Genomic DNA, 17668 nt, shown 5'->3' with positions numbered 1-17668 from the left:
CAGATAACTAGTTTCCAGGGCAAGGCAACACTTGGCACGGAGTCTCTTATAGAAACACACAGAACTTTCCACTCCTGAAATGACTGAAGGAACAAATTGTTTCCTGCAAAAGCCCCCTCCCCATTCACTCCTCTTTTGTTTCCTCTGGGAGGGGCCAATCACCTCCAAGGTGTGGCTTTACTCCCAAGTCGACCCTGCTTTCGTAGTTATTCTTGTCTTCTGGCAGCTCTGCGCATGCGCACACTGGGAACAGGCACCAGCTGTTCCTCTGCCTCATTGCTGTTTAGCTCCCTCTCTGCCTCCACCACAGAGCCCTTATCTGAGCTTTCCTCAGCCCCCAGGACTGGCCCATGTTCCTTCCCAACCTCCTCACTGTCCGACTCTGCTGCCAGCTGCCCTGGCATTATAAAACATGATGTACACTCAGGATCATCAAAAGAAAGCACTTGCCACTACTCAAGTTGTAACTCCCACTATTCTGGAGAGAAGCTAAGCTACATAACCTTAGCTACATACAATAAATCAGATAAAGGCTTGAAATGATGTATCCCATTTATAACATTTAAATTAGGGTGCTCAACCTTGACAACTTTAAAACTTGTGGACTTCAATTTCCAGAATTCCCCACTCAGCTATGCAATAACTCCACCTGAAGGGTTGATGTAGAATATCCAAGGGAGGAGTAGACAGCCTGAGTTACTGTGTTTGATGGAAGTCCTTAGAAAGCCAGGTGGTTCTGGCATCTTTGGGACAGGGGAGAAAATGATCCACTTCAATCCTCTGAAAATTGTAGGATTTTGGATTTCTCTCGCTCTTTCTTCTGCTGGCAATTCCTTTCAATCTTTCGACTGAACCAGGTGTACTATTCAGCTGGTTCTGACCACTTCTGGAGAACTGGTAATGGAAATTTTGAGTAGTTCGGAGAACCAGTAAATACCACCTCTGACTGGCCCCGCTCCATCTATTCTCTATCTCCCTAGTTCCAGCTGATCGGGAGGGAATGGGGATTTTGCAGTAACCTTCCCCTTGAGTGGGGAGGAAATGGGTTTTTTGCAGTATCTTTCCCCCGCCATGCCCACCAAGCCACACCCACCAAGCCATGCCATGCCTACCAAGCCATGCCCACAGAACCAGTAGTAAGAATTTTTGAATCCCACCGCTGGACTGAACCTCAATGACAACAGCCAAATGTGTCTCTACAGTAAACTGTAATCAACTGTCACAAGCTATCTATGCAGAGAGAGGCGGGGGGTGGGAGACAGACAGACAGACACCTGCCTTCTGTTCCAATTCTCCTTTCTTGAACGGTGGGCTTCTCATTGGGAACCACAAATACCAAAGCTGTGTCTCTGTTTGAAGCTGCTCTAATGCTAAAGGGCCCAAGGAGATGGGAAGAAGCTGGCAGCATTTTTACAGGGAGTTCTATACCCTTTCACACCATTGTAGTTTTGACACAAAGTAGATGCAAAGACTGTTTCTTTGCTCACAGTTTTTCAGACCATAGTTTTTGAACCCCAGAAAGATAATTTGAGCAGTGACTCACCGCTTCTGAATATTGGGAGTATATAAGGTTATGAAACATAAGCTGCTGCTTTTGGAAGCTAATGCGCAGCAACACACACTTGTGCATATCTTTTCATCTTCAACTACCCAGCACAGAGTAGATCTTCCCAGATCTTTCTTTTCATAGGATTTCGGTTGCGAAGCCTTTCAAAAACTATAAAGAAGAATTGCAAACTTCACCTCAGAAGGATTCCTTCAGCTGGGTCCCATCCCAGCAGCCTATTCATGCCGTTCCTGACAAGAAAGCAGTGAAGGGATTGTAGGACTTTCCAACAGAAAGAGAAACCACAATAGCAACTCTGCATATTGATCCTTTGCAATGAAATCAGAGGTAAAATAGGTCACACAAGTGTTGGCACATAAATCAAGGCAGGAGAAAAGCCCAATTAAAATGACTTACAATTATAAAAAATGGCGGTCAATGTGACGTATATAATTTCATAATATGTAAATAGAATTGGATTTGGCATATGTTTTTAAATAATTTGCCTGCTTTCCTGTATAGGTTTGATAAAGAGAACAAATTAGAGTTTTATGTATGGTGCAAATCTGTGTATAAGGACCAACTGCAATAGATTGATTGACTTCTTAAAATAAGGCTTCTAGGTCTGTGTCAGGGGTGGGTTTCAACCGGTTCGCGGCGGTCCCTGCGAACTGGTTGGTCGGCGAACCCGGAAGTAAGTAACTTCAGGGAACGGCGAAGGGCCCATCCGCCCGCCCACGCTCCTTACCAGTCTTTGAAGGCTTCTGCGCTTCCACGCAGGCGCATGGCACATACAGTGCCTGTGCGATTCTCTGCGAGCAGCTGGATGGCACATACAGTGCCTGTGCGAGTCTCCGCGAGCAGCTGGAGCATCGCACAGGCGCTAAGACGCATGCGTGAACTGCGCGCGTGCGGTTGGAACGGGATTAGCAACCCACCACTGGTCTGTGTAAACCAAGCAATGCAGAATGAAAGTGATATAGACTGTGTTTCCCCCCAAAATAAGACCTAACCTAAAAATAAGACCTACCTTTATTTTTACATGTGTGCCCAATATAAGCCTTACCACCCAAATAAGCCCTAGTTAAGACCATGTCCACTCTGTTGCCCTTGGTTGCATGAGGTGGGATGAGGCGCAAAGGTAAAAATCAAGCTAGGATGGGGATGGGGGGATGAAGCTAACTCCACATTCCCAGCACCCACTTACTTTAGGATAGTTGCAGCCAGGCTTCCCGCACCCTGACACCTGTCTTGCCTTGCCGGCCCACTTCTTCTATGGCCACTTGCTGCCACTTGCGGCATTAGCCCTGACCTCCATTTCTCTGTCAGAAGGCTTCAGGAAAGGTCTCTCCAGCCACGAAACGAGCTCTGGATGGACATGCACGGTGCCCCCCCTCCAGCCTCTGTTTCACCATCAGAGGCCTTTCCCGTGCTTGTTTCTTGGCTGCAGAGGTCTTTCCTGAAATGGAGGTGGGGAGGCGCCACACACGAGGGGCGGCAAGCAAGAGCAGAAGAAGAGGGCTGGCAACGGCCACACTGGCTCCTGCTGGGCAGAGCTGTCAGTGCCTCCGCCGCGAGGTGAGACAGTGGAAGACATCCCCCCCCCCCAAATAAAACAATGCTTCTTTTGGAGATTAAAAAAATAAGACTGGGTCTTATTTTTGGGGAAACACAGTAGACAACCCTTCGTTTAAGAATTGGGCAATTCTAAGGACTCGTGTATTCAGTTGGCATTTTGAGAGCATGTTTTGGACACTCTCACAAAGTGACTAACCTTGTAGAAGCCGGATCCATTAGATAGCAAGCACCAATTTCTCTCTTCAGAACCCACAGTCTACCCTTTTCTATTCTTCTGTGTGTGTGTGTGTGAAATACTGAGATAGAACCATTACCATATAGGAATATCTATGTGGTTTTAAGAATGGATCTATGGGATCAATTTGGTGTCATGGAGCCAGTTTGGTGTAGTGGTTCAGGTGTTGGGCTAGAAACCAGGGGATGGCAAGTAAAAGTCCCACCTTAGGCATGGAACCTGGCTGGGTAGCTTTGGGCCAGACCATCTCTACCAGCCCAACCACTGGGGAAAAGAGGGAGCAAGACTATTAGGTACATTTGCCACAGTGGTGGGTTCCTACTGGTTCAGACCAATTCAGCCAAACTGGTAGTGGTTTGCTGGCTTGGGTCTCTGGGACCGCCAGCGCCCCAAGCCTGCCACACCCTTGAACCAGTTCTCCGGGCGGTGCCATAAGCGCCGCTATCTTGTTTTTTTGCTTCTGTGCATGCGCAGAACAATTTTATTGTACTGTGCATGTGCACGCAGTGCTCATCAAGAGCTCACGCATGTGTGAAGCGCCCACGAGCAAACCTGCAGTAGTGACTGCCGGAATCCACCCCTGGTTTGCCACCATAAGTTGACTGGAATATATAAAAGACAGGATAAAAAAAATTACCAATGAAAATACCGTATTTTTTGGAGTATAAGACACACCTTTTTCCCTCAAAAAAGAGGCTGAAAATCTGGGTGCATCTTATACACTAAATACAGCATTTTTTACCTTCTGAAACCCTGGCCCTTTCACCAAAATGGTTGTGCATAGCATTTAGGAGGCTTTTAGAGTGCTCCTGGGGGCTGGGGAGGGCAGAAATGAGTGAAAAACAGGCCATTTTTTGCTCAATTCTGTCCCCCTAACTCCCAGGAGCACTCCATAAGTCTCCTAAGGCTATGCATGTCTTTTTAAAACAAAAAAACGGGCCTGTTTTCATGAAAAACACACCATTTTTGGCTCCTTTTTTTGGGGGGGGGGGACTTTTTTTTAATTTGCCTCTTCAAAATCTTGGTGCGTCTTATACTCCCAAAAATACGGTAATTAGGGTCCAAGGACATAATAATTTTGATTCACCCACCCTTTCTAGATTTCTGGAAAGTAAAAACAAGGAACAGGAGAAGTGCTTTCAGGCGTGTACATTTCTTTTGCTAAACAGTAATTTTACCATAAAAGTAGTGTGTGTTTTCATGGAATTGTTTCCTGTGTGAACTACTAAGATGGGTTGTGTCATGGCCCAGACTCAGGACTCAAATTCCAAGGCTAATTCTGACACTGAAGAAATTGTTCCAGCTCTGCCTCTGGAATATCAGCCTCAGGAAGGACAAAGCCAGATATTAGCTAAAGCTGATTAAGCATAGACACCACTTGAACAGCTGAAAAATCAGACGAGGATGATTTAAGGCCTTCCAGTTCCCACACCAGACAAGCAAAGAAGACAGCAGAACAGCAAACTTCTATTAGGCTCCTCGCCAGGCAAAGGAGTAAACTTCAAATTATTGACAGATGGTTGCAGCCTTACTTAAGAAGCGGCTCTGAATCAAGCTGTCTTCGCTAGAAACATGGGATTGTCCAATTTCTGGATTGTGTGTATGAGACATGCATGGATTCTACTCTTAAACCTCTGACTTTGGACTGGCTGACAAACCTTGACCTGGCTCTAAAACCTGGGCAGACTTTAAACGAGCGTTTTGTGTGCTCCTATTTCAAAACAAATTTTGCAGGCTTTGTTTTCATTCTTTTGCTCCATTGTTAACTCTTCAGCCTTGAAGTAAAACTGATAATATCTGGAGACACTGTGAGTGTATGTGTTATGTATTGTATATATTTGTCAGTTAAAGTTCTCAGTCTGGTCCTCTATTGGAGCGGGGAAAATGCTCTCTCCTGATTGGTTGTGGGCTGATCAGCTTCCCTATAAAAGGAGCTGTGTCAGCCAGGGAGAAACAGTTGCTTCACAGGCAGTATTGAATAAATAGCTGTTAGAACTCATTCTGGCCTCACCTCCATTCTTCACCCAGAACATAACAGTATATATGTGTGGCTGAAACCTGGAGAAGGACAGGCTGACATCAATCCCTTTGCTAGGGAGGGTTTCTTCTGACTTCCTTTCTCCATCCCCATTTCTTCTGTAGCTGAGATATCTTTCATCTGACCATTGCCCTGGCTGTGACTCTTCCTCGGGGGTCTACAATAGCTCACCATGGCCAACTCGCTGCAACCAACTTGCTCTGCAACAACTCATTGTGGGAGAAAGGTTACACTAATATTATAGCTCTAGCAATAGCCCTTAGACTTATATACCGCTTCAGAGTGCTTTACAGCCCTCTCTAAGCGATTTGCAAAGTCAGCCTATTGCAGTGGTGGGTTTCAAAAATTGTTCGAACCTACTCTGTGGGTGTGTGGCCTCCTTTGTGGGAGTGGCTTGCTGCCCATGTGACCGGATGGGAGTGGCTTGTCGCCCATGTGATCGGATATGAAGATGCCGACGACACTTGTCAGAACCACCTTAAATTACCTCACACACAGCACTGGCATGCATAAGAATATGATGTAAACTTGTTTTTTAAAAGGCATCTTTGGTTTGCGTTAAAACAACTTCAACACATGCAATGTTCTGATTGCACCACAAACGCAGTAGTCATCCTTACCTTTCACAGAGGCACTGAGTTTTATAAATAGGAGCATGATAGTGTAGAATAATCATATCCAAGGACCAGTGGTGGGTTTCAAAAAATTTTGGAACCTCTTCTGTAGGTGTGGCCTGCTTTCCGGGTCCACTGGTGGAACCTCTTCTAACCGGTTCGGTAGATTTGACGAACCGGTTCTACCGAATAGGTGCGAACTGGTAGGAACCCACCTCTGGCCTATTGTCCCCAACAATCTGGGCCCTCATTCTACCCACCTCGGAAGGATGGAAGACTGAGTCAACCTGGAGCCTGGTGAGATTCGAACTGCCAAACTGCTGGCAGCCAGCGATCAGCAGAAGCTGTATAGCAATAGCAGTTAGACTTATATACCGCTTCATAGGGCTTTCAGCCCTCTCTAAGCGGTTTACAGAGTCAGCATATTGCCCCCAACAACAATCCGGGTCCTCATTTTACCCACCTCGGAAGGATGGAAGGCTGAGTCAACCCTGAGCCGGTGAGATTTGAACAGCCGAACTGCAGAACTGCAGTCAGCTGAAGTAGCCTGCAGTGCTGCATTTAACCACTGTGCTACCTCGGCTCGGTTAGTAGCCTGCAGTAGTGCACTCTAACCCCTTCTCTTGAAGAGCATTGAAGAAATAGTGGTATAGAATCATTAAAGAAAAGTTGCCAAAGGAGGGAGGGACATAATGAAATGTGACTGTCAAATATTAAAATAATTTTAAAAGTATTTTAAATAACAGAATTGTTGAATTGTCCTGCACCGAGTTGGCTGTGGCGAGTTGTCCCATTCCACTCCCGGGGAATACTTTCTCAGCCCAATGCAGAGGAGTGCTTCTGGTGGGACCTCTGTGTGCGAGTTCCTTTCTTGGGGGACAGCCTGGGGGACCTTCCACCCCATTGGGACTCCAGAAGTTGGAAAAGCCCAGTTCTTCTAGAAGGCATTTGCTTATCGACCTGTATTGGTGCCAGGATTAGTTTTGATGATTTGAAGCAACTTTTGTATTTACCATGATTTTGTATTATTTATTATGTTTGTCTTATTTAGTACTTGTATCTGCAAGCTGCCTATGGTCCATTAAAGATTGAGGCGAGAGCAATCTCATGAATAAAATAATACATAAATCATCAGAAAAAAAGCAAAGGCAGTTATGTCAGCAATTCAAATCCAGATTTTATTGGGTTGGGGGATGGGGGATGGAAGCTGAAACATAAAAATAGGTCTCCAGGCTTTCCTTAAAAGGTGCCAATGAGGAAGTGAAACAAACCAACTGAGGGAGGGAATTCCAAAGGGCTGAAAATGAAGATAACATAACCATGAAAGAAAGAGGGGAGGAGGGGGGAAGATGGAGGTAAAGACAGAGGCCTTCTAAAAGCCAGAATCAAAAAGCAACAAATAAGGACCAAATAATAAAACATGAGAAACACAGTGAAGCTCAAAAAGAACTTGACCCTATGATGTTCTGATGAAAGAAATGTCCTTCTGGGTTCGGCTCCAAGTGGGGAAGAAGACACTGGAGACATGGAGGCTGCTTGGAAAGATGGTTTATTGGTGGACAGGATCACATGGCTTGAATCCTGAACAGAAAAGGTGATCACATGCTTCAATGTTGGTGGAGAAAAGAGAAGGAAGGACTGAGAAGCCGAGTCCCTGGTTTTATCCCTCTCTAGCCTTTGATCTTGAGCTTGTATTCTGATTGGTTGTCAGACTCCCATGGGCCCATGGAGGGGCAACTCTCTAGGCTGTGTTTTGAATCCAGGTTTGGTTGAGTTCTCAGATGCCATGTGGTGAGTTGGGTAAAGTGCCAATATTATCATGCCTTAATCCCATCTCCCTGGAGCTGAAGTGGAGAACTCTTTATTATGTAAAGGGACTAGCTTGGCCTTCTTAATGGCCCATTGACAAAAGGGGGTGGGAGTGGGCAGGAAACTACAGGCAGCTATTCTGTTTTTTAAAACATGTTCCTTTCTTTTCACATCCAGAGAAATATTCTGCTTTTTCAATATTTCCTAGGATATTTCATTTTTCTGGGAGAGGGCTGGGTGATAACTTCCTACAGTTCAATAGAACATTCTTTAGGAAAGTGAAATAGATACTAAAGTCCATCCAGAACCTGGAATACTTGACTGAGAAAATGCTGATTTAGTGAACAGGCCACTCACAATCACAGTAAATAGAAGTCCTATTAAAGATAAACATTCATATTGTCCATCACCCTGATTTTGAATTTCTCTGTTGCTCTTGATTATCTCTGTCATTTTATATAGATGCTTTTTTTAAAAAAATGGGACATGCTTAAATATACCAAGCACAGCACATTATTTTTACCTACAAAAGCCATCCTGTATTTGTTAAAAACCTATACCGTGTACGGGCTCTGGGAAGTCGGGGGGGGGGAAGGGAGGTGGGGTGTTAGGGGGGAGGGGGGATATATAGTATGTGTTAGATTTTAAAGTAACGCAACTGCACTTGTATACTGTTGCTCTTTAATTTCACTGTAAAAATAGGACAAGCTGAATATATTAATAGATAGTAGAAATACACCGAAGGGAGGAGTAGAGGGATAGAAGAAAGAGGGGTAGAGAGAGTGGGAGAGAGGATGGGAGGGAGGGTGAGAAGGAAGGGAGGGAATGTACTGGGAGAGAGGAGTGGTAGAGGGGGAGGGGAAGTAGGGTAGAGGGGAATGTTGGAGGGAAGATGGAAAGTTGGAGGGGGGCGAAAAAAGGGTGTATGGAGGGTCGAAGAGGTACATTGGGTTTCTATTTTGGGGGGTATTGTTGACAAGAGGAATGGCTATGTTTATTGTTTAATGTTATATGGCCCCGGTTATGCACAGTATATATGTGACTGTACGAAATGAAAATGGAAAATAAAAACACATTTACAAAAAAAAAAAAAGCCATCCTGTGAAGTTAATTGGGTTGAGAATAGAGGTGGTTCTCAGCCAGTTCTGACAGATTCTGGAGAACTGGTAGCAGAAATTTTGAGTAGTTCGGAGAACCGGCAAATGGGCTGGCCCCGCCCCCGCTGTCTCCCAGCTCATCTTCTTTTGCTGCCCTGCACAGGAGAACGGAGCTGGGGGAAGCAGGTTAGTGGGGTGGGGAGGAAATGGGGATTTTCCCGTAATCTTCCCCTGCCATGCCCACAAAATCACCCCACAGAACCGGTAGCAAAAAAAATTGAAACCCACCACTGGTTGAGAAGAATTACATAACAAGTTCAATCACATAGTTGTAATCTTGACTCTTTTTTTATTCCAGGAGGCCTCTGCCGCATTGCTTCTTGGACATTTGCTGGCTGGATCCCAATTGTTTGTGAGAATCACTGTTTACGATGGAATCCCCTTGATGATGGCAAAACTAGGAGAGAGTCATTATATGTGACTAGCTTGTAAAGGTTAAGGAGCACTAGACAAACCAGCATGCCTGTATTTGCCCACATTACATCAAATGTCACATTTTTCAACTGAGGCAGTTTGCACACGCAGCCATTCGTCACCAAATTATGAGTAATCGAACAGCAACTTAATTAGTGATGCAGGTGAGGCAGCCTATCAGTGCCAAAGAAGAAATTTCTTCCCAAACTTCCCGAGCTAAATCCTAGAGACACAAGACCAGACACAGACCATCAGCTAATTTAAACCTGGCTTGAAATGTACTTTTCTAAATTTCTTCATATGGAAATACAGAACCTTCTTGGAAAGAACGTAAGAACAATTTACCTGAATGGAGGCTTTGTTCTTGTCTCTTGAAGGTTTCTCCAAAGGTTGCCATATATGGGAGTCCTGCTTCAAAGAGCCTTCCGAGGCTCTATTCAAACTGAATAGAGGTAGTCCTTGACTTATGACCACAACTGAGCCCGAAATTTCTGTTGCTAAGTGAGACAGTTGTTGAACGAATTTTGCCTCATTTGACAGCCTTTCTTGCCCCAGTTAAGTGAATTACTGCAGTTGTTGAGTGAGAAACGCGGTTGTAAGGTGAATTTGACTTCCTTATTGACTTTGCTTGACTGCATATCTATGACATAAATATGAATCCGTTACCAAGCACCTGAATTTTGACCATGTGACTATGAGGATGCTGCAATGATCCTAAGTGTAAAAAATGGTCACAAGTTACTTTTTTTTAGTACTGTTGTAACTTTAAACTGCCACTAAATGAAATATTGTAGGTCGAGGCTACCCCTATGCAGGAGGTCCCTATTTGGGATCCTCCATAATTTTGTTGTGAGGGGGGGAGTTCCTTGATGAAAATGATTACTTCCTCCCAGAAATTTCTATTTGCTGTGTGTAATAAAATGCACCCATAGCAGTGGTAGGTTGCAGGCGGTACGCCTTGGTATGGGCATACCGAAACCTGCCCGGAGCACCGGATACCATTCTGGTACAGTGCTCCGGAGGGCCCACCCACCCGAGCTTCTTACCAGTCTTTTAAGTCTTCAGTGCTTCTGCGCACGCGAATGGCATGTACAGTGCCTGTGCGATGCTACGCTGAGCAGCTGGAGCATCTTGAAGGCTTGCTCAGGCGTAAAGACGCATGCGCGCTGCAGGCATCCATGTGGACGCCGCCGGGCCCATTCCAACTGTACCGGTTGGAATGGGATCCGGAAACCACCACTGACCCATAGGTAGACCAATGAATGCCCATAGTCACCAATGTGCCACAGATATTATCTTTGGTTCTAATAAGCCTCACTTCCCAGATGATCAGCTTCTTGAGAAATTCATTTTTTAATAGGATGCTGCAAAGGAAAGCCCCAGCCTCAACAATTATTATTATTTCATATGACACAACAGCATTAGGGCATAAAAATCCACAGAAAAAACATACAAAATCTATCTATGGAGATTCTCAGTCATCCAGGTTCATGGTTGTCCCAAAGGTGCTTTTTCAAAAGGCAACTGGAGTTTATTTTTCCAAACGTCTTCAAGGAAAAATGAAGTCCATTTGCCTTTTGAAAAAAACACCTTTGGGACAACATACAAAATGTGTATCAAAATATAAAACATAAAAATATGATCAGAAATACTTCATTTGTATTAAAACGTATGACATGCAGAATATGGTGATTGACATAAAAATAACATTGAAATATTGAATAACTAAATCATGGCTTATAAGTTGAACAAGCAAATAATGGAAGATTTCAAATTAGCATAAATGTTTGTATTATTATCAGAATTATATAAGCTAGTTAAGAGTAACAAATATGATTAATAATATTCTCTTTGTATTAAAAGGTGTGACTTAAATAGGGTGATTGGCATAGAAATGGCACATTGACATATTAAATGATTAAATAATGAAAGGTTATAATTTAATACAAATATGTGCATTATTACAAGGATTATACAAGCTTTTAAATGAAACAAATATGACTAATGCTATTTTATTTGTATTAAAATGTATGACACTCAGGTGCCACACTGTTCACACATTGAGACATTTGTAAAAAATAAAAAACTTATTAAAAAAAAAAACACCAAAGAGGTGAATTGTTTTAAATACACACAGATGAATAAAATTATGCATAAAATTAAATTATTTATGAGCAATTACTAGAGCGACTATGGCTGGCTATCTAGATGTAGATGTAGATCTATCCTTAACAATCATCCTTATTGATAAGAAAGCCGTTTAGTATCATAAACATAAAGTAAGTGGTTATTGCCTGTGACTTTGGGGTGAAAAGAGGATACTCCATACCTTCCTTAGAGGAAAAAAGAAAAGCCACAGAGTTGGAGGAGAAGAGAGGATGAGTTGGCCTCCTGGTAAATCTGTAGTTATGCCTGGCTGCCCCATTGTGGTCATCATATTGTTAACAGAGGATCCGAGAATCCAGTTCAAGCAGGCAATCGTGTAAAAGACTCAGCACACTTCCTTGTTCCAGAGCGTATAGTCCAAAAGCCACTGCCTTAGTGATAATTGAACAGACAGTAAGCTCCCCCTTAGGATCTTTGGACAAAGTGAGTAAAACATGCTGTGAAGAATTACAAAATGAGGGGAGAGTTTGGCAGCTGTAATGTGGCTGCTATGGTGTGAGCCGGGCACCAAATATTTATCAGAAAGCAAAATGTTGAAGAATCTTCCATATAACTACAAAGGTTGTGGGTCCTGGATGAGTCCCGATAAAGATGAACCCGGTCATACACTGTTTCTTGATGGTCAAATAACATGCCAAATGTTGATGATTTCTACCATCCTTGGCAGACGGACACCCTTCCTAGTGAACCATTAGCTCTTTGATCTCTCAATGTCTTGGAGGTGCTCTTGGAAACAGTGAGAACTCTGAAGCTGGATATTTTTCTTTGTACCATTTGAACTCATCAGATCAAATTAAAAACAATAACATCAGGGAAGGAGAAGGAACCCTGAATGACTGGACGTTAGTTCCCATCAGCATCAGCTCCACAACTGATGACAAAGCATTGCAGAAGTTCTGTAGTCCAAAACTTCTTAAGAGCTCCAAGTTGTCTCATATGTAAGCATAGGAGGTGCAATTCATGTGTATTTTAGCAGCTGCAGGAACTATATTAAGATCTTCAGGATTTAAGGACGAGGATGATCCCACTTCCCAACTTTGCTTGTTATAGCCCAGTGACGGCTAACTGTTTTCTCCTTTTGTGCTGAAATCTCGTGCATGTGTGCAATAGCGCATGCGAGTGCCCACACCCATAATGCAATATAAACTGCCCTCCTGTGCATGCGCACATGATCCCCCCTGTGCTCCCTCCTCCCCCATGCATGTGACCCCCACGACTCCCCCTGTGGCCTGTTTTCGGCCTCCTGGGAGCAAAAGCAGGCCACAGGGTGGTGTGCTGCATGCACCTGTGGCTCATTGTGGGCCCAACAGACCTCCCTGAAGTTTCCTGGGACAAGAAAAGGGGTGAGAGGGCGCGCAGCACCCCCCGTGCCCCCCTGCACATGTGATCCCATTTCCCATGCGCATGCGACCCCTACCCATGCTCACACATGTGCAACAGAGAGGTGAAAATCAGCTGGCCGGTGAGAGGTGCACCTGCACGCGTGTGGGTGTGGGTGGGGGCATGTGCATGTGCGGGGGCAGGGGCACACATGAGTGGGGGGTATTTTGGGGTCTCTGCCACACTTGTGGAAGATGCACATGCATGTTTGTGTGTCCCCCCACCCCCACCCATGCACATGCGTCTCCCGCATGTGTGGCAGAGACTCGAAAATCAGTTGTCTGGCCTGAGTTGTGCGCACACGCGCACTGGAGCTGAGTTGGGCGTGCCTGCAGGGAGGGCGCCACGTGCTACTTGTGGCACCATTGGTTCCCCATCATGGTTAAAGCCCTTTATGTATGAAATGTTATTGCACATCTTTGCCTCTAGATGGCATGGGACTTTTCCGACTATAGGGTCAAAGGCATTTTCTCTTCCTGTTTCAGCAGAGGTTTCCTGGCTGTGGTGTCTTCAGAAGGCTTTCATGATGCGGGTGAAGCTAGCAGAGAAAGGGGTGATGCTAAATTACAGGGTACTCTTGAGAGCGAGAACCAGTATCTACTAATAGTTTACAGACACCGTTGAAACAAGAAAAAAAAGGGGGGGGAAACTTTTGTCAAGGAAGAAGGAAATTAAGGAAGGAAGGAAGGAAGGAAGGAAGGAAGGAAGGAAGGAAGGAAGGAAGGAAGGAAGGAAGAAAGGAGTTGACTCATTCTCCAAACATTACCCCAAAGAGTACTTGGTGTCATGGTAGCCAACACGATGTTTCATTCGAAGGTTATGACTTTTCCTACCGTAGGCATTACGGTAATACTCTATTGCTTGAGGAAAAGGATGAAGCAATTTGCTGACTCCTCTGAGTGTCCTAAGTGCTGTTTGGCTCTGATGTCCTAAGTGCTGTTAATCCTGAGATTTGGCAGGGGCTCTCAGAAGATCTGAAGATCTGGGGTAAAGCTAGGGCTAACCCTGGAGTGCTCATTCAGTTAAAATGGGGGGTTTCTCCAGAACAGCTTCCTGTGTCATAGAGAGTCATAGCTATGCAGATAGTGTTGGCACCAGATGAATAGCTCTGGGATAGACCTGGCAAGTCTCCTATCTTGGTCTGCCCTGGGCAACTTCCACCTTTATTACTGCCACTCCTCAACGGATATGACTTTCACACCTATCCTTGGAGGTGACCAGCAAGCCTCTACATGTACGGCAGGGAAAAATGCAGTTCAGGGAAATTCCCCAAATTTGAAATGATCAGAACAATTTCTTCAGGGCCTTAATTTCCTCCATCTCAAATATATATATATATATATGTGTGTGTGTGTGTGTGTGTGTGTGTGTGTGTGTGTGTGTGTGTCTGTGTGTGTGTGTGTGTGTGTGTGTGTGTGTGTGTGTGTGTGTCTGTGTGTGTGTGTGTGTGTGTGTGTGTGTGTGTATGTGTATATATATATATATATATATATATATATATATATATATATATATATATATATATATATATATATATATATATATATATATATATATATATATATATATATATATATATATATATATATATATATATATATATATCCATAAGATTTATTGGAATGTAATGCTGAAGATTCTGTGAATAGCAGAAGCTGCATAAGATGTACAGTGGTACCTTGGTATTCAGTGAAACTCATCAAATTTGGTACTCAATGCACTTTGATGCAAAATTGTTGTGCCACTACTCACTTTTTGTTTCATACTCAATGCATAAGCTAGAACTTGTTGATGTTGGCTACTTTGTTACGACTCACTACATTCCTTATGGGAAAAAAAAATGTTTGATACTCATCATTTTTGGTATTCATTGTGCTTCCCGGAAACAATTAACCATGAGAACCAAGGTATCCCTGTCTATGCAACAACCAGCCTCAAGTATTTTCTATATTTTAAGTGTGATTTGATTGCTTTATTGTTTGTGTTCCATCCTGAGATCTATTGATATAGGAGCAATTATAAATATTTAATTATTAAGAATTGGTAAACCTTACATTTAATGGAAGAGGATGTGGTGGCTCAGTAGCTAAGACATTAAGCTTGTCAATCAGAAAGGTCGACTGTTCAGTGGTTCAAATCCCTAGCGCTGCATAACGGAGTGAGCTCCCATTACTTGTCCCAGCTTCTGCCAACCTAGCAGTTCGAAAGCAGGTAAAAATGCAAGTAGAAAAATAGGAACCACCTTTGGTGGGAAGGTAACAGTGTTCCACGCGCCTTCGGCATTTAATCATGCTGGCCACATCACCCCGGAGACATCTTCGGACAGCGCTGGCTCTTCGGCTTTGAAACGGAGATGAGCACCGCCCCTTAGAGTCGGGAACAACTAGCAAATACATGTGAGGGGAACCTTTACCTTCACCTTTACATTTAAAGGGAACAATTCTTTTTAGTTTTTATTTTATTAGAATATTTAAAAAGAGAGGAACATACATAGCACATATTAAATCTTCAAATATCATTCTTTTCATTTCAGGAATTGGAAAAAAAATGTTCCCCAAACTACATTATTTTTGTACGAGTTAATCTATAAATGATCTTTTTCTGCTTTATACAAGCAGTGCATTATGAAAGCGATAACTCCAGGTTTTGGCAGCCTCTGATTAATACCATTCACAGCCAAGAACATTTCCCATTTTCCAAAATGCTGCATTTCCAAAGTCGTTCTGGAAATGGATGGCCTAGAAATTTGATGAAACAAACAAACAGGGACAGAGTGACAGAAAGCTTGAGGATTGCAGATGTTCTAAAGAGGATGTCCAGCCAAGGCACTTTTGGTTAGAGTGAAGCCCCAAAGCCATTCTTCTGCTCCATCTCAGGCTCCAAAAAACTTGCTCCAACTTTCAGTATGTCCCCACACCCCACTTGAAGTAAATGCCTTCCATTCTGATGCATGGCAATATTGATCCCTATGTTTAATATTTGAAAAGCTTTTCACTTCAAAGTACAGTATTGTTTAATTTGTGTGTAGCTAATTTTTTCCCCATCTATCAGCTGACATCCATTTCTCTGCTGAATAATTTGTAGTTTAGTGGTAAGGAGCAGGAGGCAATTTTTTCACAGGAGGAAACCCTGAAGAGACATTGGACATGGCACATTGGTGTCATGCAGTAGGCACTTACCTGCATCTTTGGCCCAGCAACTATTTCAAGGGGATGCAGTGGTAAGCTATAAATTTTCTCAGCAAATTGACTTTATGCAAGCTTATTTATTGTTTATTATTTTTTATGCAAGCTGTGGCTGAGCAGGATCAGGTTGTTGGGATTTGGCTGCTGACTCACAAACTGTTTTTTTTAAATATAATTTGCATTTAAAATAAATCTGAGATAAAAGATAAACATGAAATACTATGAAGTGAGATTATAGAAAAGAAGGAAAAGTAGAGTGAAGTGAAAAAGTAAGAAATATGGAAAAATAAAAACAAACAGAAAAAAGAAAAGATCTATAAAGAAACGACTGCCAATATCCTTTACAGCAATTACAAACTTACAGTCCTTGTGCTCTTCTTCCCATCATCAACCTCTTTTAATCAGCAAGTCCATCAGTCACCAGTTTGCTGTTTTCCATTTTCAGCAAAAGTCCATAAGAGGTTTCCGGTCTTTAATAAAAGTGCTCATTTTATCCTTGATCAAACAATTTTGCCATTTCCGTGCATTCCATCATCTTTACAATCTATTCATCGGTTGTGGCTATTTCAGTATTTTTCCACCTTTGTGCCACAAACTTAATTAGTTGCAAAGGTAATCTTTGAATTCAGCTGAATATTTTTCTTAAAGCTCAGCCTGTTTCTTCCAGTCCAATCCAAAAAATATTCTGATCGCTTTCCTTTCCTGCCTGTTGCAGTTTAAGTAAAACTCCCATACCTGTAACTAGCTGGAGGCAGGCCTGATTGCAGCACTTTGAGTGATTTTTATGGACATTTCCTCATTCATTTTTAACCAATATTTCCATGAAAACAGGGCCAGTCCCTGGGAAGGTTGGGCTTGCTAACTTAATTTAGAGCAGGTGATGGAAAGACTGTTCTCCTGGTTTTGGTCTTCACTGCAGAACAAAAGCTTGGCTAAATGTCAATCAGAAGGCAGTTACTATATTCAGGCAGCAGAACAAGTTAATTCAAAAGTAAAAAGCAAAGAAATCTCAAGAAAGACATGTAGAATGCAGGCGACCATTCAGAACTGCAGGGACTTTCCTAGGAATGAGAAAAAAATTGGTTTCTGAGTTTGCTTCACAGAGCAGGCCTAGATCAGGAGTATCAAACTCAAGGCCCACAGGCTGGATCCCGCCCATGGGTTACTTAGATCTGGCTGCCCTGGAAACAGTGAAGGACCGGCCCATGGTGCCTCTGCCAAATCGTCGGCACTCACACCCCTCCCGAGCTCCGTTTTTGCTGACAGAGCACTGCAGGAGGCCGTTGCAGTTGAAAACAGAGCCTGGGAGGGATGCCCCCAACATGAGTGATGTCAAGTTGGCCATGCCCATCCCAGCCACATTCATCTGCCCCCCCCCCCAACAGAACCATGATGCGGTGCTCAATGAAATTGAATTTACACCCCTGGTCAAGATGGTGAGAATTGACACCGCTGACTCTATGGTTCAAGTGTTGGAAGAAATGTCCTTCTGGATTCAGTTCCAAGTGGGGAAAAAGACACTGGAAACAAGGAGGCTGCTTGGAAA

At 43.4% G+C, this 17668-nt stretch overlaps 1 long non-coding RNA gene across 1 annotated transcript; it reads right to left on the bottom strand.

Moving 5' to 3' along the window:
* Positions 1–7440: 7440 nt before the first annotated feature.
* Positions 7441–16779, bottom strand: LOC148048277 (uncharacterized). Its single transcript, XR_015695826.1, has 3 exons — positions 16485–16779; positions 9737–9882; positions 7441–7592 (listed from the first exon to the last, which is right to left on the bottom strand). It is a non-coding gene; the product is annotated as an uncharacterized LOC148048277 (long non-coding RNA).
* Between the last annotated feature and the right edge of the window lie 889 nt (positions 16780–17668).

This window comes from Thamnophis sirtalis, unplaced genomic scaffold (assembly GCF_051295495.1).
Source record: "Thamnophis sirtalis isolate CommonGarterSnake01/CBP01778 unplaced genomic scaffold, rThaSir2_p1.2 scaffold_3, whole genome shotgun sequence".
In the NCBI taxonomy this organism is placed as follows: Eukaryota; Metazoa; Chordata; class Lepidosauria; order Squamata; family Natricidae; genus Thamnophis; species Thamnophis sirtalis.
This window is presented reverse-complemented; position numbering and strand designations above follow the sequence as displayed.